General features: G+C 46.1%; 1 protein-coding gene across 3 annotated transcripts in view; it reads right to left on the bottom strand.

Moving 5' to 3' along the window:
• A4GALT (alpha 1,4-galactosyltransferase (P1PK blood group)) overlaps positions 1 to 22,102 on the bottom strand; it is a 221,403-nt gene extending 199,301 nt beyond the window's left edge. The window contains exon 1 of one of the 3 annotated variants that reach the window (XM_078673897.1): positions 21,970 to 22,102. The gene's annotated coding sequence lies outside the window, so the exon portion shown is untranslated. Of the gene's footprint in view, positions 1 to 20,714; positions 20,864 to 21,969 lie in introns of those variants that run through there. The other 2 variants (XM_078673898.1, XM_078673896.1) reach the window with 2 other exon arrangements.
• Between the last annotated feature and the right edge of the window lie 1,984 nt (positions 22,103 to 24,086).

Below are 24,086 nucleotides of genomic sequence, written 5' to 3'. Positions count from 1 at the left end.
AGGAGGAAGATCCAAAATTTTTGGTAAGAAGGTTTGGAAGAAGGCAGTTGGATTGGACCCTTCTGTAAGTTCCGGAAGATTATAAAGGCGTAAGTTATTTCTTCGATTTCTATTTTCCAACTCCTCAGTCTGCCTTCTTAAGAGAGAGACATCCTTCTCCAACACTGAAATCTTTGAACATGAAGTATGAAGAGCCTCCGTGGATTGTTCCACCAAAAGAACCCGCGATTCAAGAGTAGACCATTTATCATGGAGAAATTGCAGTGTTTTGGTAGTCTCAGCCATGAAGGGTTTGAGTGCACGAAGTTCTGCAAGGATTAGATCCATAGATGCCGAGTGCGACGTGTTGTCTGGAGATGGAGGATCCTTTTTCAGACGTTTCCTAGATCCAGGTTGTAAAAGCTTACTGGGGGTAGCAGATTTAGGAATAGCCCCATGACTAACATCCGGTTTAGTGGAAACAGGGTCATCCATGGTTTGCGACATAGAGTCAGAGTCTGAGGAATGACGCGGCATGGTCTTAGGAGCAGTAAGCTTAAGATTGCACAGTTTCCCCATAGAATGCAAGAGAGAAAAACAGCTGTGTTACTCCAGGTTCGAAGAGAAAATGTTCTGTGAAGCAGGCACTATTTGGTGCGAAGATACAAAGAAAAGTATAAGCGTGTGAAAAGATAGAGCAAAAGTTATCGATATTTCACACAGCTTCTCAGCAGGAGTTCTTCCACAGGATTATAGAACTGTGCCACAACAAGTCACCACATAAAACTAAAAAGTCCAAGCCCAAGGACTATTTTAGCACTGAGGAAAAAAAATAAATAATTGAGCTCAAAAGTCACTGGCCAAGAGGAAAATAGTTGTTTCCAATTCATTTAAAAACAAGCGTTTTTGTAGGCATGGCAGTAGCTTATTAAAAATATTGCTGTAAAAAAGCGTTGCTCTTGTGGGGTAAGACAGCATGGAAACGTTAGGTAACAGGCACTTGAGGTGGAAAAAATGGAAAGACAGGTTCCCGCTGGAGAGCTATGGGGCAAATGCACAATCAGTGAGTGTCATAATCCGCGTTGTGCTGAGGAAGCGCTATGGCGCGTAAAACAAAACATTCTCTGGCTGAAGAAAAAACGCGGTGAAAGTGGAGAAAATGGCGGCCGCCGAAATAGCGAGCCGCGTCACTCACAAAAAGTGCGCTTCTGAACGGAGTTGAGGGACGCAACTAGCATCATTCTGCTCACCTCATGCTCCGATGCTTGTAAAAGTTATTCGTGTCCGTGCAACTCCGGGAAATGTTGCGGAAATCGCTGGTGTCGGCGCTCAAACAGCGGAGCTCCGAAGTTAAGCCGCCATCTTGTGCGGCGCTCAAGCCACGCCCCCTGCACAACCTCTTTTGATCCCCTAGAACCTGCGGACCATATTGAGCACTGCTCTTCTCGTTGCTAACGCTTAGCCTCTTTACTATGTGTAGACTGTCAAGCACCTCTGACATAGCCACTTAAAGAAACGGGATCATATGGCCAGACTAACCTTTTTGCTTCAAGGTTGTTTTCCTCCAAAAAAACTGAGGCCAAAATTTGAAACACGTTTTTAACTTTTGGGACCAGTATAGGTTTTATCATAACAAAGCCGGCCCCCGACAGCGTCCAGGTAAACACCAGCAATCATTTTGGAAACTGGAACTTATTTTTTCTCAATCTTTGAACCAGAGCAAGAGAGACAAAGAGTGACAGAAGGAGGGGGAGGAGAAAGATGGGATAACTGACAAAGGGAGAAAGCTGGGACGAAGAATAACCTGCAAGAGAGAGATGGACAGGCAGAGTGAAGAGTGGTGAAAGATAGAGGCATGAGGTGCAATCAAGGGAAGGCAGTCGTGGATTCATACACCCTCAGCATTCGGCAGTATCAGTTTTGGGCTCCACCTTTATAACACTTTTTTACATTCATATTAGTAACATCTATGCAGTGCACATGCCAGTCAGTATGCAAGTATGGATGATATTTACTATTGTTTTAAATTCACTGAACGTGTGCGGTTGGCTGATGTGGAGATGCTGGTGAGTGTCCGTTTGCCACAGCATTATCATCCACATAACCAGCTAGTGTTTGCCCATTTCACTTTTTATGTCCTCTCCAACCCAATAAGGGCAGGGCCCCCGGAATTATATTATTGTGCGGCTGCTGCATTTTTCGCATAATGGTAACTTTGCAGCATTTGCCACATAATCCATCATCTGCTGATTTTAACAACAAAAAATAGTTTTGAGCTCAAATGATTCAAAAGTTACTAAAAACGAAGAGACACGTTGCTGCGCACTGGAAGGTCCTTTGCAAAGGTTGACTGCTCACTTTTTGTTCGTCTATTACTATATTTGGGTGTTAGACTGGTACTAGTGAGGTATAACCAATGTCCAGAGAGTGCTAACAAGTGTAAAAATGTCAAAATGATGAAGTAGTACTATCACGAAATGTGCCACAGTATGCTGCATAATTTGCCTTTTCGTGAGCATAACTTGGCCCGCTCCTACCACATAACTTGGCCCTCCCCTGCCGCATAACTCTGGCGACCCTGGGTATAATACATGCCAACGTTTTCATGCTGTAAAGAGGGAGATTTTTTGGGGGTTGGGGGAAATCGGGGGAATGTATTTTTCCCATTGACTTACATAGAAGCAGAGGTACTTTTAGGCAGTAGACAAGCTAAAATTATGCTATTTTGAACTTTAAAATTTGGGAGACCTCCATCTGAATTGGGTCTGTTGGCATGTATGAGATATGGACAATTAACAGTTGATAATGCTCTCGACAGAGGCCCCTGATATTACTTGGAAAAATGTATTCACATGCTGCTATTGCTAACAAAAATCTGCAGGTAGTTTAATTATTTTTAATTTGATAAACACGTACTATTTGCGGGATAATATTTCACCTGTCAGGACCGGCTTGACGGGGGTGCAACCAGTGCAGCTGCACCTTGGTGCTGACCATAGTGGGCTCTATGTTTAGAGATAGCATGGGTTTTAAAATGCCTGGTGTCGAGTTTCTTGAATGTCCAGCGGTTTTCAGGCAACAATAACAATATTTCCATAACTCTGGTGATTAATGTTCCTGCAATCCGTGAGATCGACTTTTGTCTAGTGGCACTTTTGAATCACCATAAAGTGGCGCAAGGGGTTCATATGCCTGCTGCAAAGAACGTACTCTATGCATATCACAAACTGCATTTTATGTGGATAGCTTAGGGCGTTGCTGCTTTGTCACAGAAATCATTTTGCTACTTGCAGTTCATAAATTGCAATCCTAATATACCACAGTGACCTATGAGATGTCAAAACAGCTGCATACAAACTGCATGGTATTGGTAGGTCGGTATGTTTTTCCTCTAGTCTTTCGTTATCCTAATGTGGCTAAAAAAAGGGTTTGTTTAGGTGGAAATACATTCTTATTTATTTATTTATTTATTTAGTTAGTTAGTTAGTAAAGCCGATCCCAACCACTGGCTGCATTATAAATAATGAATTTGTGCTTCTCCAGACGAAACACTCTTAAAACACACTGCCTACTAGTATGGATCGCATGTGACTCCTACACCTTGTAAATCTGATTGTCTTATGTGAAATTTCGTATAGACTGATTTACACATCTATGATTCACTGTCTCTGTTTAGAATGTGTGTGATGTAAAGTGCTCTGACACCCTACACTGGCATGAGTAACACTATAAAACAAACGAAATGCATGTGATAGAGGGGCTATGGAGAGATGAGGGGCAATGTTGGAAGGTGGTAATGAGAGAACCCATAGAGAAAGAAGTCATTGGGGTGGCGCCAAAACAGAATGCTGCACCGGGCGCCACCAGGATTAAAACCGGCCTTCTTTACCGGTGCAACTGTCTCTCCGACATCACCACGTGAAAACTCTTAGAAAGAAGTAGGCGCATTTAATCCAGGGGCCCGCCCTCCGAACGAGCAAGCTGTTTCGTGTGAAGCAGTAATACAGCTGGAATCTCATTTTACTGATTGCATGAAATGGCGTCATCAAAAACAAAAGAACATGTTGGAAACTCAACAAAAAACGTGTGTGCCTTGCTAGCCCACTGAAAAGAACGTAAACAGACAGTATCTCGAAAGGGCGACACCTAAGCAATCGTATAATTTGATTAGCAGTTTTCAAGATAGCACGAGTATCTATCTCGGAGTGTTAATTCACATTCATTCCCTAAATAACCATCCGAAGAAGAGGCTTACTGGGGTCAGGGGCGGCCTTAGGCATGTGCAAGCTGTGCACCTGCACAGGGCCACCAAACCCCAGGGCCACCACGCCAATATATATCCTTAATATAATAATCCTCTGAGGATGGATACATATTTGTGTGGCGGCCCCTGGACTGTTCCACTTCCAAACACCCTGACCCCCCCCCCTCTTCACCAGCCTTCGCGCTCTGCCCCGCCCGGACCCCCTCTGCTGGGGCCCCGAACCTTCGCTCCCTGCCCAGGGCCGCCATGAGCCTAGAGCCGCCCCTGCTGGGGTTCTCCAGACAACTCACGATGTACCAGACGGCCTGGGTCCTCACTCACAAAATAGTTACTTAGTTAGTTTTCATAAACTAGTGTCTTAGCCTGGCAGCTAGGGTGCCAGAGCAGACTTTACAAATTTGTAAACCATACATTATCAAAACATGCCTGACAACTTTCGAAGTTTACACTTGAAAAGGATCTACTGTTTTAAAGCATGTTTAGCCTCAACTCGTACGTTGCTTTATCTTGTGAATGCAAATTCAGTTTTTTCAAATCACAAAATGAGGATTTGCACCCTAAAAGATATTTACAAAGATATTTACAAAGGTGTGATATTAGACCAGTTTGGTGTAGTAAAATGTATTACTACATTTTTCTCTCAGGGTTGGGGAGGGGTGGGCAAGGTGTACACATTGATGGCTCCCCTACAGGACTGATTCTACCTATTTGGTGAGGAAGACCATCAACACGTATCTATGTCAGTTGATAGTCCCTTTTCTGGTGAAATCACTGCTATGCCTGGTCATGTGTTTCATACTGTTGCCTTGCATCTGCGACATTCTGCTGGACTTTTATCCATCATCCACATGCGCACCTCGGTCATTTTGAATTCATCTGAACTTTGATTCTCTGCTCTGGAAATGTGCAGAAACAAGAGAGCAAAGAAGAAGATGCATTTTCCAGGATTGACTGAAGTGCTTGTATTTTGAGAAATGCAGCACTTTGATTGCTCAGACTTACTATTTCTGCTCTCAAAAGGGCTCAACTAGTGGACATCTAGGCCCAGTAAGTTGTATATTATCTGGACACTGAAGAGTCTTGGTGCTGGGCAGATATATTACCAGTAGCTGAACCTTTGATGGTTGTGGCTCTCCCTCAAGCTGGAAGCAAGTCTATATACCTAAAAGTCTTGCCCAGTGACCGATGAAACAAGGGTTTGGCTTCCCTGTGAGTAGAGTAACAGCCTGACAGATAAAGGATCAGTACAAGGCTCAGTTGATTGGGGATTTGCATGGAAGATGATGAACACACCCCAGAGCCACAAGATCATCACAGCACATCTGCCTTGGAACCAGCAAGAACTGCCTCTGTCATAAAGCTGCAAAGCTCCTTTCATGGTACATCACTGATGGGCCAGTATAGCCCATGACCCACCTCATATAGCTTGGAGGACCTATCCCACATGCTCCAGTTCCAGAAAGTCCTGAAGGTTGCGCCATCACACCACTATAGTAATGCCTTGAAATGTCCAGTAGCTGGAACAGGCCATCCTGATTCTGAACCCGTTAGAACAATATCTCAAGCCATAACAGTCCAAGAGATATTATTGTTGTAGGTTTTGATCAAAGCCCTGAAGCTCAGTTCCCCAAGACAGCGGGTGAAGACTTGGGGTCTACTAGACGTCCCCATCACCCGAAAATGTTACATGCTACCAGTATTTTTGAAGAGATAGACCCCTAAAGATAGGTATCCTCAGGGACTTCATAGTAGGTGCAGATCTGTTATTATATATGCCACCTTTGCAGAACTTAAACCAGTTGTGACTTTAACTGGTTTTAAAACACTTGACATGTCTACTTATCATACACTGGTAAACAGAGCCCAGATCACCACTGGCTTGGACAATGAGACCCTGAGAGAACCCGGAACTGCACCATTGACTACACTAGCTGGAGCTCATCGTTTAGGTAATGGGTTTGGGGTTCAGAGACTTTTACCATCCTGGCTGCTGAAACTTCAAACCTATGTGTTTTCCAGTCTTGCTTCCAGATCTTGAAATAGTTGTAAAAACATATCTTAGCTATATTGAAACTTTTTTGTTTGGCACACCTACAATTGTCTACATTGTAGTAAAAGGCCTGACCTGTATTAAAGTTCCATGAGTCTACTCAAGCGGAGTCTCACAGAATAACCCATAGGGCCAATGTTGTAGAAAAGTTAGCCCCTATTGCAGGGGTCTTCAATCTTTATGTAGTAAGAACTACTTATGTTTAGTGAAAACCATCCTGAGCTACTTATATTATTAGTTTTGTAATAATGACCACATCAGACAAGATTATATAAGTCGCACCTAATGCAAGATTGCCAGCGGGGATCACCTCGGCGCATCGGGTAGGGTTGCAAGGGGCAATGTAAAAAAGTCTTTGTCAGTTTGGAATTACTTTATATGGGTAATGTGTAGCATCTATAGCTGCAATGCCTCTGGCAACAAGGTAATAATATTAGTAATATTCCTCCGCCAATGCTACATAATTTATCACTTACATACCTGCTTTAAATATAGTTTTCAAATTCCACTCTTTTTCACCAAATATCAGCTTGAGGTCTGAAAACACATACATTTTTGTCTAAAAGACACTCTTAAAATGTTTGTATACATATATTAATTCAGCCCAGCAGAAGCTTCAAACTAAGTAGACTGGAATACACACATGAGAGCTACTTTCAGGTAGGTGAGGAGCTATCAGTACTCACGAGCTACTCATTGGAGAAGTCTGGCTTATTGCATAAAGGAAATACAATGTTTGAGGTTGTATCTAAGCCCTAGAAGGTATCAGCTCGCTCGGGTTTTCTGTGTGCATTAGATTTACGATCTTTTTCTTTACCTGTAAGTAAGCAGTCCTATTCGTCTTTGAGGATATTGCACAGACGGGACATTTAGGCCGAAATTTACTAAAATGAAGGGAACGCAGCACTCCAGGAGAACCTGCAGTCGTGTGTTGTGCAACAATTGTGCAGTGGTAAACTTACAAAGAGGCACACGCTAGAGAAACAGCCACCAGTACAAATGTTGACATGAGAACTGACAGATGGCAGGCTTAGTTTCATTTGGCATTCGGATTTGACACAAAGCCAGGAAACACCAGCGTAGGTCTGACTTTGCATCAAATTCTAGTCGTGTTTTTGTCCAATACTGCCCCCTAAAGCCCTATATGCATATATTGACAGGCATTTAGTGCTCTTTGATTAAAGTGTTTTTTGTGCAGCACTGGCATCAACTTTCAGACTTACCACTGTAGTACCAGAAAGCAGATTGATGCTCCCATCTCTACCGCTCTGTGTCATGAAGTGGTGCTTAGAATTGTACAAGGGCCTAAACAAAAGAGCTGCAAATCTGTGCTCCTCCTCAGTCAATGCTAGCTCCTGTGTCATGTTGTAGCTGGGTTCCAAACCCCTATCAACTCCTAAAGTCAGTGGCGTAACTAAAATTGAGGGCCCCCCCTGCAAGGTACGTGGATGGGCCCCCTCTGGGCACAATCAGAAGCTCTCCGGTCAGAGTACTCTGCTGAGGGGGCCCCCTAGAGCTTGGGGGCCCCGCACCGCGGGGGCTGCGGGGGCTGCGGGGGCCTGTGTTACGCCCCTGCCTGAAGTAAAGCCTTGAGTACTTAACTATGCTTCAACAAGATAGTCAAGTGGCAAAAGGGAGAAACGTGATTATACAATTAGATTGCAAGTTATTTTGTGGCCCTGAGACATCAGCAGTAAAAGGCAGTCCCACATAGAGTAATGCCTAGTAACCCCCTAAGTCCCCCAGGGCCCCAAACGTGCCACAGATGGTCAAATGCTGCTTAGGAGGCAGGTAAGAGGCATGCTCTACCTCAGATGTACTTTTCTTGGTGTGCTTATGAAAGAGATGGTTTACACGGAAAATGTCCCCCTAATTTTAGAGAAACGATCTAGCCACCCGAGTTCTCCATGCCTTCCTCGACAGGGAAACCCGCTAAGAACCTGTGGGTTTGGTTTGAGGAGAACCTATCATTTTCCACTCAGGTCAAGAAGCTTGCCGGTAACTGCGTTGGGCTACTGAAAACCCTCAGGAAATATCTCCCTCTCCTTCCTTGGGCAGCAAAATAAACGGTTATCCGTGCTCTTATCTTATCCCGATTAGACTATGCCAATGCTCTGTATGTTGAAAACAATAAAGTAAACGCAGCCAAGGATGCACTCAGTAAACTATCTCAAACATAAGTTGAGAAAAACTTGTTAAAGTTATCGAATCATCTGTTAGCGTGCACCAGGCAAAAAGGCCCTGCTATGCCTTTGTACTTAAAGTGAAGATGTGTCCAGGTCACTCCCTGGAGAAACCTAGTGCACTACTCAATTCACTCGTGGAGTGTAAACAAAATTTTTTTTATACGAAATTAGACAAAAAGTGAATGACACTTATCAAAAAGCTATACTTCATTTACACTGTTCAGTAATCAATGAAACACAATATGTTCTACAGTCTTCAGCTGTTGCTTTGATGCTTGTTTATTCAATGTTGTGGCGATTTGTTGCAAATGTCACAAATTGCGAAACAATGACATCATAAGTTCAACTTAGAAATCCCAATGCATTTCGGGCTTCGCAAAGCGCCCTTCTTCAGGGGAATCTATAAAGTAATATTACAAACCATTATAGTTGAAGTGCACAGCGAAATTTCATATGCTCACAAGTTACGTCCAAGAAAACTCAATCAATTATCAAGCAGTGACATATCAGCATATATTTTATACACATTGTGAGTAGATACCAAACCACCAAGTAGAGAACGACGAAAAAATCAATGAAAAGAACTCAAGAAAAAATTGGGGAAATGCTGAGTTCCGACTAATTAATGCATGCATGTTTAACCAGCAAACTAGCCGAAGTGGCTTAACGAGAAGTAATACAAATGGAGGGACTCTTACCCCTTAGAGATAACGTGACACTATAACATTTTTCAGAGTATGCCTCAAGATTGATACAAATTAATCAGTTCCGGATCGCGCCGAGTGCGCGCCCTCAGAATCATTCAGTGGAACTGCATTATGAAAAAACATGAAGGAAATCATGTAAATTTGCAAGTACTGGGAAACGTGGTGAAGAGTGGAGAAAATAAAGCTTAGGAAGTCACCCGTCTGTGGCGAGTGTAGGAGCCTCAACGTGGGGGAGGTAACTGTAAACGCGCTGTGTCCTAAGAAGGGGAGATGCGCTAGGATGAGACATCTGTGGGACTCGCGCCTGTAATGGTGAATTTGGCGGAAGTTTATCAATATGTGCAAAGTCACCGAAGAAACTCGAAACAGTGATCCGCAGCCGGTGTCTCAGGGATCTACCCGGGCGAGAGAAACGCTGCAATCTCGTGTTTCTAAGTGACGTATATGCTAGAGAGGAATCATAGAAGACAGACTAACAATCATTGATGGCGGCCATAGTGGAATGGGAGAAGAGAAGGAAAGAGAGGTGAAATGACCATGTGGGTAAACGGGAAATATACGAAATGAATGGAAATAAAATAGCATAAATAAAATAATTTAAAAAGATACCGAATTTACTGATGTGGGATACATGGAATACAATGAAAAACAGATGACATAGTCACTGCTGAGCATGTCCAACTTTCTCAAAACGTACAAAATAGGATCAACATCATGTTGTAGATAAAGTTGTTCATAGAAAGAGCGTTGTTCATGAAAAAAGAAAAAACAGAGTCACAATCAGTGTTAAAGAAGACCAAATTATGCAGGACATATCGACAAAAAAGGCTCTTAGCATGATAACGTGTCCTGTGTGTTACAATACTAATCATCATAAGAAACATGCTAATTCAAATTTATCGTTAAGCCCTGTGGGGGTCAATGATTGCATATACCAAATCCAATGCGGTTCTCGTTGCAAAAGGAGGTTTGAGAGATAGCGCTCAGGGTTATGTTCAACCACCTCAAGTACGCCAAATCTTACTTAAGCTATGTTATGTTTACGAGTGTGCCAGTGTTGGGCAATGGGGGAACTAGCCGTATTAGTTCTAATACGACTCTTGTGCTCAGTGATCCGTTGCATACAAAGGTTTGATGAAATGTTTGAACTGCTCCAATTGCAATAACGCAATAACCGGCAAAGTACTACACCACCCCAGGTCAGGCAAACCTATCCCCTTGAAGTACAACGCAACATGCAACAGCCACCATGTGATCTACTACATAAAATTTCCCTGTGACCTTTATTATGTAGGTAAAACAGAACGAGCATTGCGCACACGGATCACTGAGCACAAGAGTCGTATTCGAACTAATACGGCTAGGTCCCCATTGCCCAACACTGGCACACTCGTAAACATAACATAGTAAGATTTGGCGTACTTGAGGTGGTTGAACATAACCCTGAGCGTGATCTCTCAAACCTCCTTTCGCAACGAGAAACGCATGAAATTTCGCTGTACACTTCAACCATAATGGTTTGTAATTATTACTTTATAGATTCCCCTGAAGAAGGGCGCTTTGCGAAGCCCGAAATTCATTGGGATTCAAAAGTTGAACTTATGATGTCATTGTTTCGTAATTTGTGACATTTGCAACAAACCGCCACGAACATTGAATAAACAAGCATCAAAGCAACAGCTGAAGACTGTAGAACATATTGTGCTTCATTGATTACTGAACAGTGTAAATGATGTATAGCTTTTTGATAAATGTCATTCACTTTATGTCTAATTTCGTATACATTTTGTTTACACTCCATGAGTGAATTGAGCAATGCACTAGGTTTCTCCAGGGAGCAACCTGTACACTTCTTCAATGCTCTGTATGTTGGCATTCCTGGCTACCTGCTGAATAAGTTACAGGTGGTCCAAATTGTGGCAGCCAGGCCTCCTCTTGACATCCCTATTAGAAGCAGCGTGAGACAACACCTGCGCTCACTGCACTGCTTCCCATGACAGAACGGGTCAAATTTTAATCCCTAGTCATTGTTCATCGCGCCCTCCATGGCCTAGGCCCCACCTACCTTCAGAAACGGTTCTCCTTTTATGCCCCTACAAGACATCTGTGCTCTACGGCTCAACTTCTAGCCCAGGTTCCCTGCTGTAAACGTCAACGGTTGGGTGGTAGCTCTCTTGCCCTGAAAGCCGCCTTGGCCTTCAACGCACTACCACTTGCGTTACGCAACACCCAAGACCCCATGGCTTTCAAGAAAAACCTGAAAACTTTACTCTTTGTTTAGTTCCACCTGTTTTACCCCTTTTGGTTTGCGCCGGGACACTCCACGGAGTAGCTGTGCGCGCTATAAAATAAAAAACCATAACAGAGGTGATAGGTAAATATTGAATAGTGCTTGGTGCCCTTCCTTTCAAAGTGGGGAGTCTAAGTGAATCCCTCCTTACCCCATCTACACTATATATCTGAGGCAAGAAATGGAGGGTGATGACATATACAGTGGCTGTAGTACCTCGGGAGAGAAAGGATCTGAGGGCTCCGCAGCACTTACAAAAAGGGAGGAATCCCTTTCTTTGGTAGTCCCAGACCCCCCTTCCCTTCTACTTGAACCTCTGTCAAGAGTCATACAGAGGTAGAGGTTCCTCATAAGACAGATGCTGGGGAATTATAAGGTCCAGGAGAAAGACTGCAGTGTTTAAGGGTACCTGCGCCACACCCTGGAGGTACTAGCTGCAGAGGAGCCCATGGTGTGAGCGGTAACCAGTTTTCACAGCCTCATAGGCTTGCTAACCACACATTCCTTATGAACAAGGGCCTCGCCCAGTCATTGCCATTTCCCCAGTTCTAGTGGAGGTGGTAATGTATTGAGCAAAGTTCATCGGGGGGCGCCACGTCAAAGGGCCATGGATACTAAAGGGTGGGTGGGGCTTTACAAAATAGCAACAACTGAGCGGAACTGGTCTCGTTGAGCAGGGAAGAGGTGTGGCGTCGCGGCCAGGGCGACTGACGCTGGAATCTGGGGACCACGGTTCGATCCCCGGCACCGGCGGCAGGTTAGCCCAGCACCATGTGACTCTGGGCAATAGCTTGCTTAATCTTCCCAACGGCCCCCAGCGCCTAGAGACCCTTACGGGTGATTGTGCGCTTTAAAAATGTGGATTATTATTATTATTATTATGCACAGAACTATGCAGTTCAAGCTCTGCTAAACGGATTCCAGACTTTTCCTCGGGCTTTCTGAAAAGTAAACATGGAGGTAAATTGGTGAGCAAGATTGAGTTTCAGGTACAATTTTTGCCTGGCACTTATTTTCAGTCTCACTGTGGTGCCCGTGCCAGCTGCAGGCCATCATTCCCTGGTTAGCCAGTTGGCAGTTCGATCTAGAGGGTAGAAGGTGGATTGCGTGCAGAAATCAGCAATCATGCATCTTCCTTTTCTTGTGTAGAGTTCCTTTACTCCCGCTGGAGGGAATGCTGCAGGAAGCATCCAATGAGGGGAACATGGCCTTCCACTTACTGAGTGTTATAAAAACACGGGTTAACCCAATAAGTCACTGGGACCTGGGTGAATGAGTGATATCAACATTGATGTATTTTATGAATTCTGTTCTATTGTACACGTTGTGATTAAAAACAATGCTGTGATATTTTGATTTTGAATTTATTTTAGTTAATATCCATTGATAGTACTTGGGACCACCTTGTTGATATCCTTCCACTTACTGAGCCGGCTAACAGAGCTTTGCTTCGCAGGCGTTGCTGCTTTTATTACATTCAGGTTCAGCAAGCACGTATTAAAGTTCATCTTTCCTGCTTGAGTTGTAGTCACGGTGAGCAGGCCCCTTCTAAAGCATCCATAGTCAGTGATAATGAATAGGACCGTTCTGGTAAAAGGCTGGGTACAAAATGATGTCTTTTATCTATCATCCACGGGGTCCGGTAGCAAGAGACGCTAGGTGCAAAACGGGTGGCAGGCGTTGCGGGCGGTGTGCCATTGTCGCTTCCCCCCCCTCCCGAGACCCATGGGGTGTGGATCTTGTGCATTACAAACAGTACAGGGACCTCAAATTGAAGGTTTCCCATCACTTTTGTTTGGTTTTTGCACTTTATTTTACACACTTGTTTTTAACTTTCACGTCCTCTGGTAAGGGTGGGCCTTAGCGCGCCCATACCGCCGAGGTACACCACCTGACGGTCCTGATGAAAGCCCAGTAAATGACACATAGACGGGCAGAAACATGTTGACCCCACTTTAAGTGGAAACAACCGAGTCATTAACTGGTAAGTTTCCCACACATATTTTACTTATGTCAAATTGATCATTGAATAAAAAAGTTCTGTATGGTACAGTTTCTGACATTTTTAATTCACATTTCTTTTTGACACTTTTGCCACAAAGAACCTGCTCCGCAGTAATCTGGCGTTGTAGCACACCAGGTAGGCATTCGGCTTCTCCTGGTGGGCCCGATGATGAAGCATGTCACCACCCAGGGTGGTGAGTGAGGGCTTCCTAAAAAAACCCTGCTGATTTCCACTGTGACTTCTTCAGGGAGATTTCTTCTCTGTGTCTAGTGCTTACACACTTCTCTGATGACACTCTTTTGTTGTTTTACAAGTCTTTTATCTATATACATGCATATAGTTAATATAAAGTTAAGAAAACAATACCATAAAACGTTTTGGATGTATTGACTGCTTAAAAGTACACAAAAAAGGTGTGTATGGACAAGTGGTAAACTGAATTTGTTCCAAGGCGGTGGGATGCTGAGGCACAACCAGACTTGAATTAAGGGATGGAGGGCTGTAGCGTCTGGAGTTCTTACAGGTTGATGTTTAAAGGGGGTTTTATTCAGTCAGCCATTGGCTAAAAATGGTTTCAGCGACACACACCCTGCTTGAGGCCATCAATCAGCACTAGAGGGGGGGCCCTTGCTTGTGACAGACAACCCTGGGTATCTTCCCTGCCCTGTAGGTTGGGGCACCCTGGGTGGGTTCTTCATTCTTTGCACTCATCCTCTCTCAGGTCGAGATTATTCAACACCTGAACCCTGGGCTATACATCCATAGGATGAGAAAAGAAGAACACAAGAACTCGAGCTGGGCTACTTGGCAAACTTTCTCCCTTACAAACCTCTCGTTATTCTCACAAATACCTTAATTACCAGTTGCAGTTTTCTGCAGTGAGTTTTCAGGTTAAAATCTGCACTTTTGCGCTCATTTTAAGCAAGAATAAAAACAGCATCAACTTTATCCAGTTTCAACGCTGCGAGGGAAACAGGTAAAGTTGACTTGGGAGGAAGCAGCACATTTATTGTCCACATTTGCAGAGGATATATTATGAGTTACTATAACTCGTGAGAATATATTTAGAGTTTTCAAAGAAAAATTACACCTGTGAATAAACATTAGGAAAAGTGGTACACTCCGTGAACTCAAGGTCGGCCAGAGATCACGAACTAGCAAGTCTATGCTAGCATGATACAAACTTTGCACATCCTCAGAGAACCTAAAGTAAATTGTGATCAAAGTTACAGAAGATGTACACTTGGTACACCCCTTCGGGTCACAGAACAAGTTCTGGGCCTTGCATTACCTGGGGTAAGCCTAGGCCTCTGCGCAGTTTGCTCCTTGGGTTACAGCAGTTGAAGGAGACGCATGTGGTGTGCAGCGTGGCTTCACCCTGACATGCTCTGCACTGGTTGTGAATGCAGCGTGACTTCACACTCACATGTTCCGCACTGTGTTTGAACTGCAGTGTGCCTGCACACTGACATGTTCCGCACTCTGTTTGAAGTGCAGCGTGGCTTCACACTGGCCTGTTCTGCACTGTGTATGTTCTGCAGCGTGGCTTTTCACACTGGCATATTCTGCACTGTGTTTGAAATGCAGTATGGCTTCACACTGGCATGCCCTGCACTGTGTTTGAACTGCAGCATGGCTTCAAACGGGCATGTTATGCACTGTGTTTGAACTGCAGCGTGGCTTTTCACACTGGCATGTTTATTTATTTATTTATTTATTTATTTTTACCATTTGTTAAGCGCGCTGTTACCGGGCGGTGTCCTGGCGCTGAAACGATACATTATCTCCAAGAGGCAGAGAAAGTTACTGGAGGTTAAAAAGCCATGTTTTGATATTTTTCCTGAAGGTCAGGAGATCATTGCTTTGTTTTAGGGCGAGAGGCAATTCATTCCAGATGTTAGATGCTCCGCTCCCCAACGGGCTTTCCTAATACGGTTAGTCATGACCAGGCTTTTATTAGCAGATCTTAGTTGTCGCCCTGGTTTGTACAGTTGAAGGTGTTCTTGAAGGAAGGATGGACCTATTCCATTTACTGCCTTGAATACCATACAAAGAGCCTTAAACATGATACGTTTCCGTATTGGAAGCCAGTGTAGATTTTTTAATTCCTGAGTTACCGATGCAAACTTAGGTAGACCAGTAATCAGTCGGGCTGCAGCATTTTGTAGCGTTTGCAATTTATTCAGAACTCCCTTCTGGGCCTCCAGATACATGCTATTGCAGTAGTCAAGGCGAGACAGCACAAGTGCTGTCACCACCGTTTTCCTGCTATCACTGGAGAGGAAAGGAAGGATTTTCCTAATAGTTTTTATTATCCAGTGAATGGAGGATGATAAGGCATTAGCCTGTGCTTTAAAGGAGAGTTGAGAGTCAATAATTACCCCCAGGTTTTTTACTGTAGTGGCTGGAATGGGTAGGGCTCCCATTTCGTGAGGCCACCAGTCAGGGGTCCAGAGATTGGTCACATTTCCAAAGAGAAGAACCTCAGTTTTAGAGGAATTCAATTTAAGACAGTTCTTAGCCATCCATGAACTTACTGCCATCATGCAGTCCTGGAATCTGGCCGCAATTCCTTCCTCTCGCCCCGGGAGCAGAGATACCACAATTTGAGTATCATCTGCATACGATGTTAATTCGAAGCCAAACGAACGAATCACCGGGGCGAGGGAGGTAACATAAACATTAAATAGGGTAGGGCTCAGGGAGGAGCCCTGAGGAACCCCTCCTGGAAGGGTAAAAGGGCTCGATTCAAAATCTCCCATGGCCACCACTTGTATCCTGTCTGCTAGAAAGGATTTCAGCATGGTCAATGCGACTCCTTGGATTCCGCAGCCCTCAAGACGGTCCAATAGAATGTCATGGTGGACCGTATCAAAGGCTGCGGATAGGTCCAGGAGCACCAGGACTGCCCGTCCTCCAGCATCCATCACTTTCCTGATCTCCTCAGTGGATTTAATGAGGGCGGACTCGGTGCTGTGACCTTCCCTAAACCCATGTTGAGCAGGGTCCAGGCCCCCAGAGGATCGGAGGAAGTCACAGAGCTGAACGTTCATGATCCTTTCAACAAGCTTGGCCGGTAGAGGGAGTCTAGATATGGGTCGATAGCTACTAGGGTCATAAATGTCTAGATTGGATTTTTTCAGCAAAGGAGCTATTGAAACTTGTTTCCAGCATAGTGGATATGCTCCCTCTTTGAACATTTTATTGAACAAATCTGCTAGCAAGACAGATATAGGGGCGGCTGCCAGATGAGCCACTGAGACTGGGCAGGGATCCCGGGGGGAGCCAGATTTGGTTCTCAGTAGTAGTTTTTTAACTACTTCTGTTGTAACTGGCCGGAATTCCCTGAATTCCAAACTATGTGGGTTTGTTGGCGTAGTCGTATGTGCTCCCTCGGTGAGAGTGAGACCCACAAGAGGTTCAAGGGCTGTGAAGATTTGCTCCACTTTATTTAGAAAGTACTTGGCGAGGGTCTCGCAGAGCTCCAGGCTGGGGGGGATAGTGACAGAATTTGGGGTGGACAAAGTGGTCACCGTCTGGAAAAGTTCTTTGGAGGAGTTTTTAGCTCCCTCAATTCTAGCAGAGAAATATTCAATTTTTGCTTTTTTGATCATTTCTTTGTATATCTTTTGGCTTGATTTGAGTTTTTGTTTATCTGCATGTGAGTATTCGGTACGCCATTGGCGTTCGAGTTTTTTGCAAGATACTTTGTAATCTCTTAATTCCACGGTAAACCAAGGGGCAGATGGTATTGTGCGAGTTGGACGAGATAGTTTGGGCTTAACTAGAGATGTGCATGCATCTTTTATCCAGATAGTGTATCTCTCCGTAGCCTCGTTTACATCAACCGATGGGGTAAAGGTAGAGGCTGCCAGACATTCCGCCAATGCTTTCCCATCCAATGTTCTGCACTGTGTTTAAACTGTAGCATGGCTTTTCACACTGGCATGTTCTGCAGCATGGCTACACACTGGCATGGTCTGCACTGTGTTTGAACTGCAGCGTGGCTTCACACTGGCATGTTCTGCACTGTGTTTGGACTGTAGCATGACTTTTAACACTGGTATGTTTGGTCCTGTGTTTAAACTGCACCATGGCTTCACATGGACATGTTTGGCACTGTGAACTGCAGCGTGGCTTTTCACATGGGCATGTTCTGCACTGTTTGAAGTGCAGTGTTGCATTTCACACTGGCATATTCCGTACTGTGTTTGAACTACAGTGTGGCTTCACCCTGACATGTTCTGCACTGTGTATGAAGTGCAGCGTGGCTACACACTGACATGTTCCGCACTGTGTTTGAACTGCAGCGTGGCTTCACACTGACATGTTCCGCACTGTGTTTGAACTGCAGCGTGGCTTCACACTGGCAAGTTCCGCACTGTGTTTGAACTGCAGCGTGGCATCACACTGGCAAGTTCCGCACTGTGTTTGAACTGCAGCGTGGCTTCACACTGACATGTTCTGCAGCGTGGCTTCACATTTGGCATGTTCTGCAGCGTGGCTTCACACTGGCATGTTCTGCACTGTTTGAAGTGCAGCATTGCATTTCACATTGGCATGTTCTGCACTGTGTATGAACTGCAGTGTGGCTTCACACTGGCATGTTCAGAACTGTGTTTGAACTGCAGTGCGGCTGCACACTGACATGTTCCACACTGTGTTTGAACTGCAGAGTGTCTGCGCACTGACATGTTCCGCACTGTGTTTGAACTGCAGCGTGGCTTCACACTGACATGTTCCGCACTGTGTTTGAACTGCAGCATGGCTGCACACTGACATGTTCCGCACTGTGTTTGAACTGCAGCGTGGCTTCACACTGACATGTTCCGCACTGTGTTTGAACTGCAGCTTGGCTTCACACTGACATGTTCCGCACTGTGTTTGAACTGCAGCGTGGCTTCACAGTGACATGTTATGCACTGTGTTTGAACAGTTGTAGGTCATTACAATGCGGGCTTTTACCCCGCATGCCATTACAACGCGGGGATTACAACGAAAGTCGTTACAGCGACTTTCGCTGGAGGGCGCTGGATAGTGGAATAGTTTCATTTTCTATTCCAACTCCAGCCCACATTGACAGTAGGGAAGGTGTTGGATAGAAAATTAAACTATTCCCTATCCAACAGCGCCCTCCAGCGAAAGTCGTTGTAACGACTTTCGTTGTAATCCCCGCGTTGTAATGGTAGTGCGGGGTAATCCCCGCGTTGTAATGGCTGTTCTCCGTTTGAACTGCAGCGTGGCTTCACGCTGACATGTTCTGCACCGTTTTTGAACTGCAGCGTGGCTTCACACTGACATGTTATGCACTGTGTATGAACTGCAGCGTGACTTCACACTGACATGTTATGCACTGTGTTTGAACTGCAGCGTGATTTCACACTGACATGTTATGCACTGTGTTTGAACTGCAGCGTGGCTTCACGCTGACATGTTATGCACCGTGTTTGAACTACAGCGTGGCTTCCCATCGCATGTTGTGCACTGTGCTTGCTTTTAAGATTCTATGGTAATATTCTAAACAGGAAAGCACAACTTCAAATCATGTTACTATTTACAGGAATATATGCGTGTATAATATCCGTATGATTTAAGGCGTCATAGGTGTATTTATTAAACTCTGTACCAATACCAACTCATGAAATAAATAAACACAAAGTACTGACCTGTGGTGCTAAGCAGCGGAGAGAAGGAACTAGCCCTACAAGGACTGAATTACACACTGTGTAACCAGGAAACCTGGGCTCATATCTCGGCATACCTACTTGATCTAAGTGTGATGGAGGGCAAAAGGACTTTACTATGCACCATTTTTCTTCACCAAGCAAAAGTAATTCAGTCTAGGGTCTGAGCTATGCAAATACCTCCCTTGTGTATAATTATTACAAATTAATATCCCTTCACAGTTAACTCGTGGCAACGTTGTCAGAGCATAGGGTGATTCATGAATGTTTTGTGTTTAAAAAATATTGCTTTCAGTGTGGTAATAAAATTTGTGTACTTAACTGAGAGACTCGGAAATGACATGTTGAATCTTTGGATGGCTAGAGCCACGCCTGATCCCTGCTCGACCCTCTCTGGATCCACAGTCCACCCACATGTGACCCCTTGCCAGAGCACAGACCGTGCGAGAAGAGACCGGGAGGTGCTCGGCGCGCGCCGCCCCTGGCACCGCTGCCTCGGGGTGGGGTAGAGGTTTATTTATTTATTTATTTATTTATTTATTTATTTATGCGTTTTTATATAGCACGGACTTTACCCGGTGTCAGAGCGCTTCACAATAGGAACAGAACTGATACATGAGAACATTACAAGTGAGCAAAATACAAAAGCAAACGTTACATTAAATGATGCAAAAATGACAATCGTGAGCCAACAAAATACAAGAGGTAGCAAACGGTGCATTACAAAAGTGACAATCGTTAGCCAACAAAATACAAGAGGTAGCAAACGGTGCATTACAGGAGGAAAAAGGGAAGTGTGCAGGTTACAAAAGCGTACAAAATAAACATAGAGGTAAAATACAGTAATATATGGAGGACACTCAAGCCCAAGATCAAACGTTACGTAGGCACTGGTGGCACTTGTGCAGGTAGAAGCGCGCGAGAAGCGCATCTGGCAATTGATGGGCTTCCAGTCTGCTGGCTGCGCCCCCGCCTGCCCCACAAGTCCGAGCATGCATGACTATCCATCCGCGACACACACAATGTATGTCACAGGCCCGGGGCGACAGCTCTTCCTAAAGGGATGCTCCCTCCAAGGCGCCCCTTTGAGATGCAGCAGCGCTTGACTCTGCTGCACCCCATGCATGGCCCCCGCTGCCCGCGGTGTCATCGTGCCCGCACTCCCAGACATCCCTACCAGCCTGTGCCTGCATCGCGATATGCATGTGCCATGGACGGGGGCGGCGAGAGGACCCGCTTCAACTCACTTTGTGGTGTTGTTTAGTGCTGTATCCGCCCCACCCCACACCTCTGCCCTCGGCACAATGATCCTCCACATCTCTACTGCACTGGGCGTCACTGTGCGCCCTGTACTCTCCCCTTAGTCCAGGCAGTGCCCCCGGAGCAGCAGTGCTGGGCTGCGGTGGGCCCCCGTGCTCTGCAGCTGTACTCCCCACCCTCTTTGATACGAGAGAGACCCCCGCCTCCCCCCGCGGTACCTCCGCGTGCGGTGTCCCAGCGCTCCCCCCGCTGCCAGGCAGCCCCCTTGCAGTGCCCCGCCCGCTCCTACCTGCGGTCCGCCCGCCTGAAGATCCGTCCGCCGACCTGGACGCTGGAGCCCTTGAGAGAAGCGGCGGAGGGAGGGCTCCCCGGGAGAGGCAGGAGGGGCGCACAGGTGATGGAGGCGCGAGCAGAGGTCCCTGGACAGGGACAGGGCGTGGGAGAGTGGAGAGCGGCAGGGGAGGGCGGGGAGAGGAGTCGGTCGGGGTGGATGTAAAGGGTGGGATACGAGGACGGGCGCGTGCGAGCACATGAGAGGTGTGGCCCAGGTGTGGCACAAGAAGAAGGGGTTGTGGGCGGGGGTATTATGGAGGGGGGGGGGGGGGGAGCTAGACGAGCAATAGGTGGGGTGGAAGAGAGAAGCGAAGGGGTTGCGCAGGGTAGGGAAGGCAGAAACAGGAGATGGAGGAACAGGGAAACGAATGGAAACCCGGACACGGAAGGTGATATAAGTGCGGGGGGAGGAAAGGAGTATTGCGAAGGAGAGGGGGTGGGGGGGGGCGGAAGGAAATGAGTGGTGTGAGGGAGAGGGGTAGGGCGGAAGGAAAGTAGTGGTGTGATGAAATATTGGGGACTGGCTAGACGGAGGGGAGAGACAAGGACCGGAGGGGTGAAAGAAGAGGGGAGAGGAGCGGAGGCATAGGTTAAGAGAAGGGAGCGGTAGAGATAGGCAGGAGGGAGCTAAGAAAGACAGTATGGGAGTGGCAGCAACACAAAACTAGGGGGCCTTGGTATTAACTAAATACCACTTTCCTATCATCCTTTCTTTCTCTACCTTTTTCTTTTTCCTCGCTCGAAGGTAATGCAATATGTCTCCACTCTAGTAAAGCCATGGGCCACGAATAGTTACTTTCGTACTTTTTTTGATGCTTTTAACATATGTTGTGTAGGCCAAATGTAACTGCAACAGCACAATAACAATGTCCTACATTGCCTTCTCTTTCTCTGTATTGTATAACAAAAAATATATTTTCTAATAAAAATTGTTGAAATAAAAAACAAAAAAAAATACACTGAAGGGGTATGGGGTACACAGGGCAGCTACAGGGCACAGCAATTGACTGCGAGAGGAGAGATGAACTGGTGATGGAGCGTAGTGAAGGGACATGACACTTGGGTACAGGACAGGGGCACGAAATACCAAGGAAGCGGTGGAGATGAGAGCGGGGGCACGCGCAGCTCCAAGGCGCGCGCAGAACGCGCGAGACGGTTCCTGGTAACTGCTCCACCGCACCGGCAGGGGCGCATCCGAGGGGGCTACCCACCGTGGACTGTGCCAGGTCCTCCCATATCTCTGACTGAAGAAGGGGCGCTCAGTTCCAGGGGCGCCCTAGGACAAATGACTTGGGCCAGACGTGGGTCGTTATCCCCCAACTTTTTGTCCGTGCTGGCCCCAGCTCGTGCTCCTTCTCATAAATGGAGAGGCCACCACACATGTCCCGCTCCCCGCCCCCCAACCTAGCACAGCCTTGGGGCACAACAGAGGTGTCTCTGCCACCTGTGCCACGGGAGATACTGCTTGGTCTGAGCAGCAGACTTCAAGCTCCCCACGTAAGAGGAAGTGTGAGCGGAGGGAGGGGGGGTGGGGGGGGAAGGGGTGCTAAAAGAAAGAGTGTAAAAGAATGAGCACCGGTGCCCACGGCTCTGCTCAGAAATCTGCGGGCGGTACAACTGAGTGCTGGTGCGCCGAATACCAAGGTTGAGCTGTTCTAAATTCTCCCATGCCTCTTTATTCCAATACCAGACGCTCCCTGTCAGTTTATTTCTCTCTTTCATGTTTCTACTGCTTTCTTTCTTTGTGACTTTTTTCTGTCTTTCTTTTCCTTTATCGTTCCTTGTTTTGTTTTTTTCGCTCCGTTGCTTGCTCTCGTAAATGCCTGAGGCGGTATAATAAGTGCGGGGCCCCATAAATGAGTGCGGGTGGCCTCCACGCGCAACCACCGGTTCGAATTAAGCACCGGGGCAAATGCGGGGTTTTACTTTTGTCTCTTCAGGAATGGTCGCAGACGAGGCTTCCTTTCCATATCACCGATCTCAAATACATATATAAACAAAAGCAGACCCCTGCCTTATCTCTGTCTTGCCGATTTGCCTCTTAATGTTGAAGCTTTGTTAGCAGGTGCCCTCAGCAACTTTTTGCGGTGCCTTAGGGCTACAGCAGACCAGACATTCAATTACTTAGGTCAAAGTGTTTATAATCTACAGTTTAATAATTAAGAAAACTCAGTCATTTATGAGCCCTCTGCTGTAGTGTGTTGGCATAACCTACATGCTTTCTTCTGGAAAGGGATACAAAAGGGGATGATGGACGGAGCGTTTCAACAAATCAAACACTCACCCCCAGTCAACTGATCTGGGTTTAATCCATCACCATTCTTTAGTTCACTCAGCCACCCCAGTTCAGACATGGCTATATGCAAATCAGTCTGACCCTGTACCTCATGGGAACAGTCCAGCCCGAACTGCCAAGCCATGTCTTCCCTGGACCGGAAACAAGCATCCTGGGACCGGTTTCGGATTCATAATCCTCATCAGCCAGGCTATCTTGAATCCAGTGGCCAAGTGAACAAGGGACTCACGTCTGAGCATACCCTGCCACACTTAGGGCGAACAAAGCGATACAAAAGGGGATGATGGACGGAGCGTTTCAACAAATCAAACACTCACCCCCAGTCAACTGATCTGGGTTTAATCCATCACCATTCTTTAGTTCACTCAGCCACCCCAGTTCAGACATGGCTATATGCAAATCAGTCTGACCCTGTGCCTTGTGGGAACAGTCCAGCCCGAACTGCCAAGCCATGTCTTCCCTGGACCGGAAACAAGCATCCTGGGACCGGTTTCGGATTCATAATCCTCATCAGCCAGGCTATCTTGAATCCAGTGGCCAAGTGAACAAGGGACTCACGTCTGAGCATACCCTGCCACACTTAGGGCGAACAAAGCGATACAAAAGGGGAAGATGGACGGAGCGTTTCAACAAATCAAACACTCACCCCCAGTCAACTGATCTGGGTTTAATCCATCACCATTCTTTAGTTCACTCAGCCACCCCAGTTCAGACATGGCTATATGCAAATCAGTCTGACCCTGTGCCTTGTGGGAACAGTCCAGCCCGAACTGCCAAGCCATGTCTTCCCTGGACCGGAAACAAGCATCCTGGGACCGGTTTCGGATTCATAATCCTCATCAGCCAGGCTATCTTGAATCCAATGGCCAAGTGAACAAGGGACTCACGTCTGAGCATACCCTGCCACACTTAGGGCGAACAAAGCGATACAAAAGGGGATGATGGACGGAGCGTTTCAACAAATCAAACACTCACCCCCAGTCAACTGATCTGGGTTTAATCCATCACCATTCTTTTGTTCACTCAGCCACC

The sequence above is a fragment of the Lissotriton helveticus genome, chromosome 1_1 (assembly GCF_964261635.1).
Source record: "Lissotriton helveticus chromosome 1_1, aLisHel1.1, whole genome shotgun sequence".
Taxonomy (NCBI): Eukaryota; Metazoa; Chordata; class Amphibia; order Caudata; family Salamandridae; genus Lissotriton; species Lissotriton helveticus.
Note: the sequence above shows the minus strand (reverse complement) of the source record. Positions and strands in the feature narration are given on the sequence as shown.